Raw genomic sequence first — 13,304 nt, 5'->3', positions numbered from 1 at the left:
TGGGTAGGAGTAAACAAAACCTTGATGGCCCTGGAGGTCCTGAGAAAGGTGAAGGACTGGTGTGGTGGGAAGGAGTGCGTGAGGCGCTGAGGACGCACAGCGATGGTACGGGCGGGACCTGAACTTGGAGATTCCAGATGGGAACGGTTCCGGGGCTGACTCTATCGAGGGCGTGGTCCAGGGCGAGCATGGCTGGAATGGAGCAGAGGTGAAGGCAGAAGCAGCTGGAGGGACGGAGGCCACATGAGGCTGAAGAGTGAGGTAAGTTTTCCACAAGGGGTGACATGAAATCCAGAGATACTGTGACTCAGGGGTGAGAAGAAAACTAAACCAGACATGAAAGATCTGAAGGAATATGGATATGCGACAGAGTGGGGTAGGGGCAGAAAAAGCCTCCAAGAAGGACAATTGTGTGTGCAGATGTGAAAGAGCAGCGTTTTCCAGCTATGATGGGAAATCTAGGAGTCTCTCTGTCTCTCTGTCTCTCTGTCTCTCTCTCTCTCTCTCACGCACACACACACACACACATACGCACACGCGCACACACTCATTTATGAAGGTACTATCAGGCCCTAGACCTGTGATCTTCGGGGCTTTTTTTCCCCAGTTTATGGTATTATAAATGATTAATAAAATTCTATATATTGGGGGAGGGGTGGGACACGCCATTTCTAGTCGTTTCAGAGCACCTCACACTGATTCTCGTGGGCCTGGCTGAGGTCCCTGTCTTTGCTGCATAATAAAGTGGCTACCCACTTTAAAGTGGGGGAAGGGTGATGCGGTGCAGTTAGAAGAAGAGGAAGGACGAACGGACACATCCAGCATAACGCACACGGAGCACCGCACGGCACCGGCAGAGGCGGGCCTCCCGCAGGAGGGGCAGAAAGACTGGATGAAATCTCTCAGACAGGACTGGTAGCTTATGCTGATCTTGATGAAAGGGCCATTGACACTCTCAGGGAATTTAATGAAGAAGGAGATCTGCCTGCACTGCAACAGTGCCAGGAAAGTGACTTATCACGTGTTCAGAACAAAAGTGCACTTTTATGTGGAGTTAAGGATACCTATAAGCAAAGGGAGAAACAGGGAGCAAGGTGCAAGAGCCGACAGGGGACCTGGTGAAGCCAAGATCAGACCTCGCCTGAGAGAACGGGTTCACCTCCAGATACACAAGCACAGCACAGCGAAGCGCGGGCCCCACCAGCAGCGTGCACTCCGGCATGCAATGCAGACCAGGGACAGAAGTCTCTGGAGGTAAAATACCAAGAGATTTCTATGAGGATGAGTTGGTGTCCCCTTTTGAAAAGCCTGGTCCCATTTGAGATCTATGGCTTATGACGGATCCACCGTCTGGTCAGAACAGGGGCTACGCTTTTAGCACCATCTGTGGAAATGAAGCTGCCCAGGAAGCTGTTCAACTGAGTGACAGCTAAGAAATTCACCCTGGGAAACACCTCCGAGTGTGCATTGCAAACAAGAGGTTTTTTGTTGGATCAACAATTCTGAAGACTAAGACTAAAGAAAACATTCTGGAAGAACTCCGTACAGTCACAGCTTTAACAGAGGGTTTGTAGAGGGTTTGTTATTCTCTATCATCAGCCCGATGACAAAAAGAAGAATCAGGGGTCCTGCTTCCTTGACTACGAGGCTCACTAGTCAGGAGCACACACCAGGTGCCGGCTGATGTGTGGAAAGGAAAAGTGTGCGGAATGGAGCTACAGCGGAACGGGCTGACCCGGAAGTCAGGGCTGAGGTGCAAGTTTCATTTGTGAGGAACCTGGCTACTACAGTGTCGGAAGAAATCCTGGGAAAGTCATTTTCTGAATTTGGAAAACCCGAAAGGGTGAAGAAGTTGAAAGATCATGCATCTGTTCCCTGTGGAGACAGAGGAGCAGCTGTTAAGGCCGTGGATGGAATGAATGGCAAAGAAATAGAAGACGACGAAATTGAAAGTCTTAGTCAAGCCATCAGACAAGGAACAGAAAGAAGGCCAAGCTGCTGGACGGGCCTCCAGAAGGACTGCGTGGGGAAACGGTTAGAGGCCAGGGTCATGGCTGGGGGAGGGGGATCTGGCTCCCCCCAGATCACTATGGCTGTGACGATCACCAGGACGAGTACCATGGTCGTGATCATCACGACTATTGCGGAGCCGATGAGGGCCCCCGCCATGGCTCTGATGATGGCTATGCAGTAAGAGGAAGAGGAAGAGGAGGAGGGAGGGCGGGGCGGGGGAGTCCAATACCACCGAGGGGGTGGGGAGCGTCACCTCTGAGAGGCAGAGCTGGCTATTCACAGAGGGGGCACCTTTGGGACCACCATGAGGCTCCTGGGGTGGCAGAGGGGGTTCTGCACAATAGCAGAAGGGCCGTGGTTCCTGTGGAGCTCAGGGCCATTTGGGGGCCAAGTAGGAGGCAAGAGAAAGGCAGATGGGTACATCCAACCTGATTCCAAGCGCCGTCGGACCAACAACCAACAGGACTGGGGGTCCCCACCTATCGCTCAGCAGCCACCTCAGCAAGGGGGTGACTATTCTGGTAACTACGCTTGCAATAATGAAAACCAGGAATTTTACCAGGATGCTTATGGGCAACAGCGGAAATAGACAAGTGAGGGCTTGAAAATGGTATTGGCAAGATACCACTGGCTCTAGATCTAGTACAGTCTTCAAAACAAATTGGCTTAACGGTCTCATTTTTAAGCAGCAATTTGCTGCCATTTGTGTTGGGCTAAAGAAATCACTATTATACACACTCAAGTTCTTTTTATTCTTTCCTCTTCCCATAAATGCTGTTGGGCACTGCTGGTCTTGCAGTGGTCCCTATTCTAGGGATTGCTATGTTTTCATGGCTTCAGGTTTCATTTTAGCTTCAAAATAAGCTGTGCACACTGTTAAATCATGATTTTGCAGAACCTTTGGCTTTGGTCAGTTTGATTTTGGGGGTTTGAGATAAAAGTATGGAGTATGCTGTAAATAAAAATACAAGCTAGTGTTTTGTCTCGGCAGTTTCAAGAAATTAAAGCAAACCAACTTACGTTTTCTTGTGTTGAAAATAACCTATGACTGTATGTTTTGCATTCCTAAAATAGGCTGTGTTTTGAAATGGTTATAACTTCACACCTTTGTGAAATCTGCCCTACAAAATGTGTTTGGCTTAAACTTCAAGGCTGTGACAATTTGTTCCTTGATGTGATTATGTTTCCAATTTTTCATTCATGTAAGATTTCAATAAAACTCAAAAATCTTTAAAAATTGTATATATTTAAGGTATACAATGTGATGATTTGACATATGTATACATTGCGAAATGATCACTACAATCAAGCTCATTAACATACCCATCACTTCATCTATCACCTCTTTCTTTGATGCTGAGAACACTTAAGATCTTCTCTCGTAACAACTTTCAAGTATACAATACAGTATTGTTAACTATAGTCACCATGCTATACTTTAGATCTCCAGAATTTATCCATCTTATAACTGAAAGTTTGTACCTGTTGACCACTCTCCCTGGCGCCTGGCAACCACCATTCTTCTCTGTTTCTATGAATTCGACTTTTTTTTTTACCACCACCCTCCCACCATCTAATGAGCATACTGTGCAAAAGCTGCCTGAGCCGTGTGGCTCCCTGGGGACAGAACTTCCAATCTTCCTCAATCGATTTTTTGCAGTAATATCCAAAGTGTCTCCCTACATCACCCCAAGCCCTCTCTGGAGCATAACCATGCCCTCTAAATGCAGAGAACTGGGCTGGACGAATATGATCTCAGTGGGACCAGGTGTATCGAAGCATTACTTATATATTACCTGAGGCCATGGAGGGGCATGGAAGCAAATGGAATATGGAAACTTAAAAAAAGAAAGAATATGGAATTCGAACTGTGGCCTCAAGAGGTCATCAATATTTAAATATATAATTTATCATCCAAACCAGGATGCTTTTAAAGTAAAAGGCACCAGGAGACGATCAGGAAGTGTGGCCCCCTGCGTAAATGCGGGTGGAGGATTAACCTAATCTGGCCCCTCAGAAGACTCCTGAGCTCCTTACACTCACTCAGTAAAATATTTCCTGCGGCAAGGCTTCGAGCAGGGATGAGCGTGCCGCCACGCCCGGTTCCGCAGGCCTCCAGTGGGCACGAGCAACCAGACCTGGCACAGACGTGCACGTGGACACAGTCCGGAAAGCCACAGTTGGGGAAAGAGGGTGGTCTTCCCCAACCAGAAACAAATTATGGGGGGAGATCCAGTCTTTTAAGCCACTTCACAGGGAGGCCAAAGGGTGGACCAATCCAGGCAACGTGGATCCCAGCCCTCTCTCTGTGGCTGCCTGGATCTATAACTGCAGGCAGCTTCCTCTCTCTCCGCTCCCTCCGCCTGCCATGCCTCCCAGGAAAGCTGCCGCGGTTACTGACCACCAGGGGCTCCGAGCCCAACCATCCCCGCCGAGGGGCATCCCAGTCACCTTCCAATTTTAAGGCATTATCACAAGAAATTGGGAAGACTAAACGAGTTCCAACTAGTGCAAACTAATCTATTGCTTGAACTTCCAAGAAAAATCTGTAATTCGTAATAAAATAGCCCCCCCAAAATCTTTTTTGGAAAGCACTGTAAACACAGGTGGCTTACAATGTGAAATAAATGCTATCCCGGTTTAATTCAGAATCCCAGATATGAAAAATGAGAGGTCAAACAGACCTAAATTTGTATCTGTATTTTGCTGATGCCAACCAAGAACATTATGCTTATCTGTGCAATTGTGCAGTTCACATAATTTATGGCGGAAAAGGCTTGAGCCAGCCATCTTTAACTTACTACTAGGATGGACTAAATAAACATCTGACAGTTGCTTGTTACATAACATCACACTCGCACTTTGTGAGGCAATAAAAACACACAATATAAAAGCAACCAGACTGTGCAAATACCTTGGGGGCATCCATTTGACCCCTGTGTACTGGACACTCGCTCTGTGCTGGGCATGGTGCACAGTGAAGCAGGCAAGCTCCCTGCCCTCACGCAGCCCACGGGCCAGGGCCGGAGACAGCGGGTAAGTCAATGATACATACTTAAGCAGTGCTCGTGAGAAGAAAAATAAAAAAGGGTAAGAAGTGGTCGGAAGGTTCCAGAATGGCCTCCTGAAGAGGGTGGTGTATAAAGAGAGAGTGGAATGTAAGGAGGGAGCAAGACAGGCAACGATGGGTGGCCGGAGCAAACTGGGCCGGGGGACAGCAAGGACAGTATTTCATTTCAATAAAAACTAATGACTAGAAAAATACTTTTTTCAGAACTCAAGTTCCCTGCTTGTATCCGTTACACTAACAGTAAAGTGTGCATTTTAAGAATATTGACATCCTTGCAGGTGGGAATATAAACTGGGGAATGCTTGTAAAAAGCAATCTGGAAGTATTTATCAAAAGTATTACAATGACTGTAATTTCTTGACTTAGTAATTCTATTCCTAAGACCATATGGTAAGAATGCATTCAGAAGTATGCAGAATGATTTTATATAAAGATATCTATAGCTTTGTACATCAAAAATATCTATAAGTTATAACAGCAAGAATCAGAAACAGCCTCAAAGTCTAACAACAGGTAAAAAATGATAAATGGATTACAAATATCAATAAAACAATTAAAGAGCAAATTTTTGTACAATATTTAATGATATGCAGAAATGCTCACGAGAATTTTAAGGGGAAAGGTAGAGTATCAAATTATGTATATGAATGATTGCAACTTAAAAACTATAATATATTCATATATACAGAAACAATACTCCAGGGAAATGCCCTAAAATGTGACTATCTATGGGAGATTACAAGCGACTAATTGTCTTTATATTTCTTTAAAGGTTCTTCATGTTCCACAAAGAGCATGATTTACAAGAAAAATTAAAGAAATAAAAGTATGCAATTTAATATCAGTGCTCTTTTTATATAAAAAGGAGGGGCCTGTAGAGAAACGTACCATGTCCGTGGGAAGATTTAGGAGGTAACTTTAGTGTCCTGGGGGGACGTTGAGTTCTTCACCTTCATTCGTGAGTTTGTAGTTTTCTCCTCCCACTTATTGGTTTGCTTGTTTCCCTAACAACCGGGATCTAGGACTGTGTCGGGATCATGTGTGGGTCCTGAGGGTCTCATGCAGTATGGGGGACATAGTCGATGGTCAATAAATGCCAACTGAATTGCGTGGCATTAGCATTGGAGGTAAGCAGTCCTACTGTTTAGAATCTTCCGTTCACTCTAAGTGGAGATAATTTTTCTATAAGGCAAAGCGTATTCTATTCTTAGAGCAACACTTAAGTTGTTCCACATTCTGATTCAGCATCTAGGGTTTTCTCTTTGCAAAGCCTTTGGGTGCTTGAAATAATGGTAAGCACTTTGTGTGTGTGTGTGCGCTACTTGTAAGTGCTGTAAAGAACCTGTCCAAAATCTCTGTAGTTGTCCCATTTCTCCGTATCTTTTTTCATTACTTCACCTCAGAGATATCAAATCCCTTAGATGTTTTAGAATACCTCATTTTCTAAAGAATCCTTGTTACAGTTCTTAGTCTTGCATTGGGAATTTAAGCCTAAAAGTCATCATGATAATAAAAGCAAGTTATAACAGATATAAATGGGCAGCATCTCTACATGAGCTGATTATCTATGACCAGAGAAATGCATCATTTCTCTCTGGTTCAAACACAAGAGCTAAGAGACGTCTCTTTGAACAGGGCATTTTGCCCCAGAATAACTCATCTCCTACAAGTATACTCACTGTTCCAAACACCTTGTTTATAAATTTGCAAAACCTCCCTCTGCTGAAAATGTGCTTGCACTACTAGTAGGCTTCCTCTCACCCCGCGATACAGTGTCTCTGCTCACCTGCGCTGCAGGCCAAAACCCATGACTGAACCACATGCTGTCCTGAACTCCTTGGACTGAACAGGTTGCTGAAACTTGTAATCCTTCCCAGTAACACAGGCCATGAGAGAGGAGGAGGTGAGTAAAGGCCGGAGAACAATGGCAGGTTAACGGGCCTAACACACTTAACTCTACATTTACATTCTTATTAGGTATTATGTATTAAAATATGGCCTCTGCCATAGGAGGGAGAGCATTAGGTATGGAACAGCAATATATTTGGTGATAATGTGGATAACTGTTTAACAGGCAACTCTCTGAGAAAAACAAAAAACAAAAACTTTGTGGTTTATAGCATTTCCAATTTCCATGGTGTAAATGCACCCTCCACGTCCGGTTCTCAGCTATCAAGGCTACGTCACTGAGTGCCAAGTTGGGAGGAGATACACAGGGTCCACACTCACAAGCCAGTGTGAGCCAGCTCTGCCACACCATTGATTTTAGCAAAGAGCATCATGGAATTATACCAGGACCGCAGAAATTGAGATAATCACAGGAGGGTTATATTTATATCCTACAAATCGGTGACAGAAAATGTCTAACACCGTTGTTGGACTGTCTATAGTGAGGGAGAGTTGTCCTTAACTTTTCCCTTCCTGCTCTTTCTCCTCATGTCTGCTCTTAAGCAAGGGCGTCAAAATCAATAGCTTAACTCCCAGGGGAGCCCTACACCCCCACACAGCGAGAGACCCAACAGAAAGAGCACCACCTCCTAGTTGAATGAGGACAAGCATCACCCAGGAAAAAGGAAGGGTGTTACACGTGACCATGTACGCCCCCTATTGGCAATCCTGCCTAGCATTAATCTTGGAAAGCAGGCTGCACCCCCACAGACACAGCCCATGGGAAGATTTAGGAGGTAATTTTAGTGTCCTGGGGGGATGTTGATACATCCCAGCCCTTCATCCTGTTACCAATCCTCCAGCAACCCCCTCCCCATTGGCCCCTACATGTCACCTGCATGCGTGCTTCCCTTCTGTGGGATGTGCATTATCTGTACCCCTCTTCTGCCTCAAGGGGCTCTCCGTGGCTGTCCAGAGTCACCCGACCACTGTCCACCCTGACCTCTACGCTGGTGCGTGCCTCCCATGGCAGTGTCCGACCCCTAGGTCCCTTCCTCTCCGGGGGCCTCTTTATGTTGGTTCTGAAGGGCCCTCGGACCGACCACTCATGGCTGTGGACAGCTGGGAAACACTTTCTGTAGACTCTCTGGAGCCTGGGATAAACACAGAGTGCAGGGGACTTACGTTGGTTTCACTTGCCTCTCCTCTATATGCCCTTTCTCTCTGAGAAAAGCACCAAGATTTCCCTGGGGAAGGCTTAGCAGACTGTCAGTCTGGCCCAGAATGTTGGCCCCTGACCCAGCCAGGCCACTCAGCCTCTCTCTAATTTGAGTCATGAGTCAAGTGACTGGAGGGCAGAGGCTGAATTGTCCCAAGGGTGGCTCCAGGAAAGGACTGTCCCTGCTTCCCAGACCCACCCTGGCTCCTCTTCTTGTCAAGGTCCATTGCTCAGCTTGTCTTCAGTGCGGTGAGCTGCTCCGCAGCTTCAGTCCATGTCCTGTACATTCAAATTACCCAAAGTCATTTCTGTTGCTTGCAGCTGAAGGACTCTTGTTATAGATGACTTGGAGGATAGATAAGATAGGCAGGAGGAAAATCGCCCTAATCGTCTGTGTTTTCCTGTGGTTCTCAGAGGACACTGAGTGTCTTCTCCCAACCTCTGGCTATGAGCAAGCCCTGGAATCACCCTCTTTTATGCCCCCTGCAGGGCCTCAAGATATTCTCTGGATCTCAGAGAGAGCAGAATGGCAGGAGGGGCTGCACCCTCGCGGAGCTGGAGGCAGAGAAGGACCCGAGCAGTTCTCAGTCTGATCTCAAGCTGATAGCCCCTCCCTAGGCTGCTCTCCAGGGTCTGTTTTAGGTTAACTCAATAAGAAGTAAATGAGAATAAAGACAGCACATTGCGACAGGATACATCGGATGGAAGATTCTTTCATGCCCGAACACTGAATTAGTACAATATTAGGCAAGGGGACCTCAAGGACCTTCTTGAGGTGACATCTCAGAGTAAGTCCCTGAGTTTCACACAAGATCATGAGGAAGCACTAAGCAATCAAAGGAAGGCTAGACAAAGAAGCACATGCAAGTTTGCATGATCCATCAGAACAATCCAAGCGTCCAAGGGCCAACAACCACAATGCTTTTAAGATTCAGCGTAAAACAATGATGAGGGGCGATTAAATCAGACACCCTGGTGGAAAAGAGAAAATCAGTGGGGAACATAATGGATCTGTCTCAATTAGAAGAGGAAAGTGACAGGTATTTGACACCCTAACTATTACTGGTCATTACTGGAGCATTTCAAAACAGGAAAACTGTACTCAAAAGAGATTCACTTAATGGTAGAATCAAAGAGTTAAAAGAAACATCAAAAGAAAAATGGAGTCCCACCCCCTGCAGTCAAGAACAGTTTGAAATTACATCAGTGAGAGAGGCAGCAGGAAACCTGAGTCGAGCATGAAGTTTTGAATCAGAAAAACCTGCGTTCAGGCTCAAGCCGGCCATGACTAGCGAGGTCGGCTAAGCAGGCTTCTCAGCCTCTCCAAGCCCTCGTTCTCTTGTTTCTCACCTGCAAAGGGGTCGTGGTTCCCACCACCTTGCAGATCCGTTCTGCAGAATAAATGCGATAACAGGCGAAATCAACTAACATGAAGTTCTCCACGTGAAATGGCGAGCACACCAGATGCCTGTATCAGGACATAATGGAGGGAAATGAGCCACGGCACATCGATGTACAGTAAACAAATCTCTTCACCATTAGGTTAAAGAGGGACATAGAAGAAAAGCGCAATAATTGGTATAAAAAGCCATCAGGTAAGGGTGGACGAAGTGCCATGAACAGGGGACCTGCCTGCTGTCCTTCCAGCGTCTCCAGTGACAGAAGGAAGTGTCAGGCAGGAAGCAGCATGTGAAAGACAGCAGCGATCATGAGCTCAGATGTGGGCATAAAACAATTTTTTTTTCAGCTTCACATCTTGTGTGTTTTAGGTGTGAAAACACAGTAATCAACATTGAACCTTCAGCACATCTAAAAATAGCTCCTTGCCTGCTGCGGCTTTATTCATCGGCTACAAAGGCTACTGTTTATCCCAGCGTTTGGACAAGGGTCTGTGCAAACTGCTCATGTTGTGCAGGAGGGAGCCGAGAGCGGGCCGGCCGGGGGAGGATGGTAACGAGCGGGCGGGGTGGCGGCGATTAGTGCCATTGCTTAACACAAGATCTTTCTTCTCCCCCGAATCTGTGAGAACGCGATCTCCCCCCTCGGGCACCCGCATGCTGATGTGGACCCTCCGCTCCGTGGGCACAGCAGTGAGCCTTTCCATTAAGCTGAGTTTCCCATTAGCTTCCACAGTCTTCCCCGCTGCACTCTGAAAACTGGTTTCACACGTAACTAGTACCTTAGAAGCACTTAGGCCCTGGGCCAGAGGTTTCTGGAGAAAGTCTTTTGTCGATTTTGGCTTTGGGAGGCTTGGGAGGAGAGATTGACAGCTGCCGGCTGGTCCTGCTGGAGCCGGGCGGGCGGGCGAGACGGAAGACCACGCAGGGCGAACAGTGGGAAGGGCGTTGGCTCTCTCGGGCTCCCAGAGCCAGAGGCAGATTCAGGCGTTTGTTTTAGGGGAGTCAAGAACCGTTGGCCCCAAGTTAGCCAGGAGCTGCCTGCTTTTCCTGAGCCATTGCCTTGAAAATAAAAAGTAAACACATTCTTCACAGTTTCTTTCCCTGTGGATGGCTCCGCTCTTCAGCACTATGGGGTTCTTTTCATAAAGACGACAGGAACCAGGCTCCTATGGTAGGTTCTGGACAATTGTGACTTTTGCCAACAGCTCCCTGCCCAATCCCAATTTTTTCACTCCTTTTCCACTATACATGAGCAGCTCAAATTGATGAGAAAAATATATATTAATTAGGGCTTATTTTACATTAAATTATGAGCAAATCCCCCATCACCGAGCAGGAGACAATGGAGCGAGACCAGCTCTTGCTGAGCTTCCACAAATCCATCTCCTAAGCCTGGGACCTCTTTCCCTTTTCATGCCGAGATTTAACATTCACAGCCACACATGCACTTTGTAAACCCTACACCCTCTGGATATTTAAAGGGGAAATGCACGACATGGGGAAAAATGCGGCAGTTAGGGCTGGCCAGTGGTCAAAAATCCTTGGTGTGCATAGCCACGACGGAAAATGCCAAGAAATAAAAATTCTAAAAAATCATAAGGAAGCTTCACAAGCTTGTCTTTAATCCATATTTAGAGAGGGGTTAGGCAAAGGAGGTGGGAGGGTTTGGTCTTATTTCAATATGTGTTTATTCCCAAGATAATAATGCCTAAGGAGAAAAGTAGTAATTTTGGAAATCCCATCTGGAGGGGATATTTTGCCTGGTTTGTTCCCAATGGTTGTGGCTCGTGAACCCTTTCCCAAGATGGTTCAGGCTTCCAGCACTCTGGCCTGAGAGCACTGCTGAGCTTATGTGTCAGACGAGACTCAGATTTTAGATTAGAAGAAGGTTCCAATCCCCACAACAAGACCAAGCAGCTCTTAGCTACAGAAACGATCATCGAATTAACACATTTCACATCTTTGAGGTCAAATCAGAATGTCCTAGGGAGCCACCTGCAACTCAGCCTGAACACATCACTGAGGTCATATTAACCAAAATATCAACATGTCACTTTTCACAAGTGAAAAGTTTAATTTTGATCCAACCAGAAGGGTGGATTTCATAATCTCATACGCTACTTGGGGGGGGAAAAAACTATATTAAAAAAGTACCAAAAGCATCATTAAAATAGCAGCGGGCAATTTGTAGATAACCTTTTCCGCCTTGGTACTGAGATAAACCTAAAAGAATGAACAATTTACTAACCTAGCTTTTAAAGCACTGCCAAATCCCAGAAAATCCCCCCAAATTGCCGTAGTACTCACTGAAATATACAGTGGAGACTCAGTCACCATCAACAACAACCCCCAAAGCTACCCAAAGTCTTTACTCAAACACACCAAGGCCGTGCCGAACCAAGGATAATCAGAAAGAATGGAATCAAATACGTAAATAAATAACAAAAGTAATTTTAAAGTAAAAAATCAATAGAGAAAAAAGAAGCAAAAGAAAGGCAATCAAAAGAGAGCCTAGTAAGAACAGGAAATGAAATGTTAGTAACTAGGCCCAGAAAAGCATCTTAGAAGAATTTCATGGGGGAAGGGAGAAAATAGCCTTTTCAACTCGATCAGATTCAGGAAAAGAAATTTCACAAGGTCTTCACAAGCCTACAATCCAGGAGTGTAGAGGCAAAGGGACAGCTCAGAAGGTCTAAATGAATAAGATAAAGAATACATTATTCACAGCAAATAGCACATTTGGTGAATACTTTTGTTCCTTCACAAAAAAGTAACTTGGTCTATTTGGGATGTGTAAAAAGAACTAACAGGTGTGCTGTGGTAGACTGTGTGGCGGTCCCCCCAGAGCGGTGCGCCCCAACTCCCAGAACCTACCCACTGGGACCTTAAGTGGAAAAAGGGTGTTTGCAAATGTAATTAACGTAAAGATTTGGAGATGACATAATCTGGAATAAGGCAAGTCCTAAATCCAGCGACGAACCCTGGGAAGGGAAGACAAGCAGGGAGGGGACTTAGACACACAGAAACGGGAAGGGCCAGGTGAAGACCCACGTGATTATGAAGTCAGAGATTAAGTTTTGCTGCCACAAGCCAAGGAACCCAAGAACCGCCCCTAATTGGAAAAGGCAAAGAAGGACCATGCCCTAGAGTGTTTGGAGGGAGCGTGGCTCAGCCCCTCCTTGATTCTGACGTCTGGCCTCCAGAACTGTTAAAAGAATCAATGTCTACTGCTTTCAGCCACCAAGTGTGTGGTGATTTGTTACTGTGGCCCTAGGAGAGCGGTGCAGACACCCTGGCCACTCACCAAGTCACTACGAAAAGCCACCCCGTGCCCGGGTGCGTGACCAGCAGCCTGGTGGGAAGCAGGGATCCTCATGGCTGGAAGCAGAAGCTTTCAGATTAAACCGACCTAGGCTGATTATTATAAAAAATGATACAGGTTCTGTCCATTACTCGCTGGGTTACCTTGGGCATGTCTCTTAATCACTCTGTGCTTCACGGCGTCCCCAAAGAGACGGACAGTCAAAGCAGTCCCTTCCTTATGGTGTTGTTGGGAATAAGGGAGGTCTTCGCCCTGAAAGCGCACGGTGGGATTCCGCCCTGCAGCCAAGCATGGGCTGAGCTCCCACTCACCGCCAACCTCGACGCCAGTGTTGGGCGTTCAAGGACGAGTGAGAGGAAAGCTCGCTGCTAACGGCATGTGGCTCTTGGAACC

At 46.4% G+C, this 13,304-nt stretch overlaps 1 protein-coding gene and 1 pseudogene across 1 annotated transcript in view; one reads left to right on the top strand and one right to left on the bottom strand.

Moving 5' to 3' along the window:
• DNER (delta/notch like EGF repeat containing) overlaps nt 1-13,304 on the bottom strand; it is a 250,741-nt gene that overhangs the window by 191,549 nt on the left and 45,888 nt on the right. The window lies entirely within an intron of this gene.
• On the top strand, nt 244-2,602 carry LOC129080785 (heterogeneous nuclear ribonucleoprotein R-like; annotated as a pseudogene).

The sequence above is a fragment of the Pteronotus mesoamericanus genome, unplaced genomic scaffold, assembly GCF_021234165.1.
Source record: "Pteronotus mesoamericanus isolate MK-2021 breed Mesoamerican mustached bat unplaced genomic scaffold, CSHL_Meso_final contig_90, whole genome shotgun sequence".
Classification (NCBI taxonomy): domain Eukaryota; kingdom Metazoa; phylum Chordata; class Mammalia; order Chiroptera; family Mormoopidae; genus Pteronotus; species Pteronotus mesoamericanus.
Note: the sequence above shows the minus strand (reverse complement) of the source record. Positions and strands in the feature narration are given on the sequence as shown.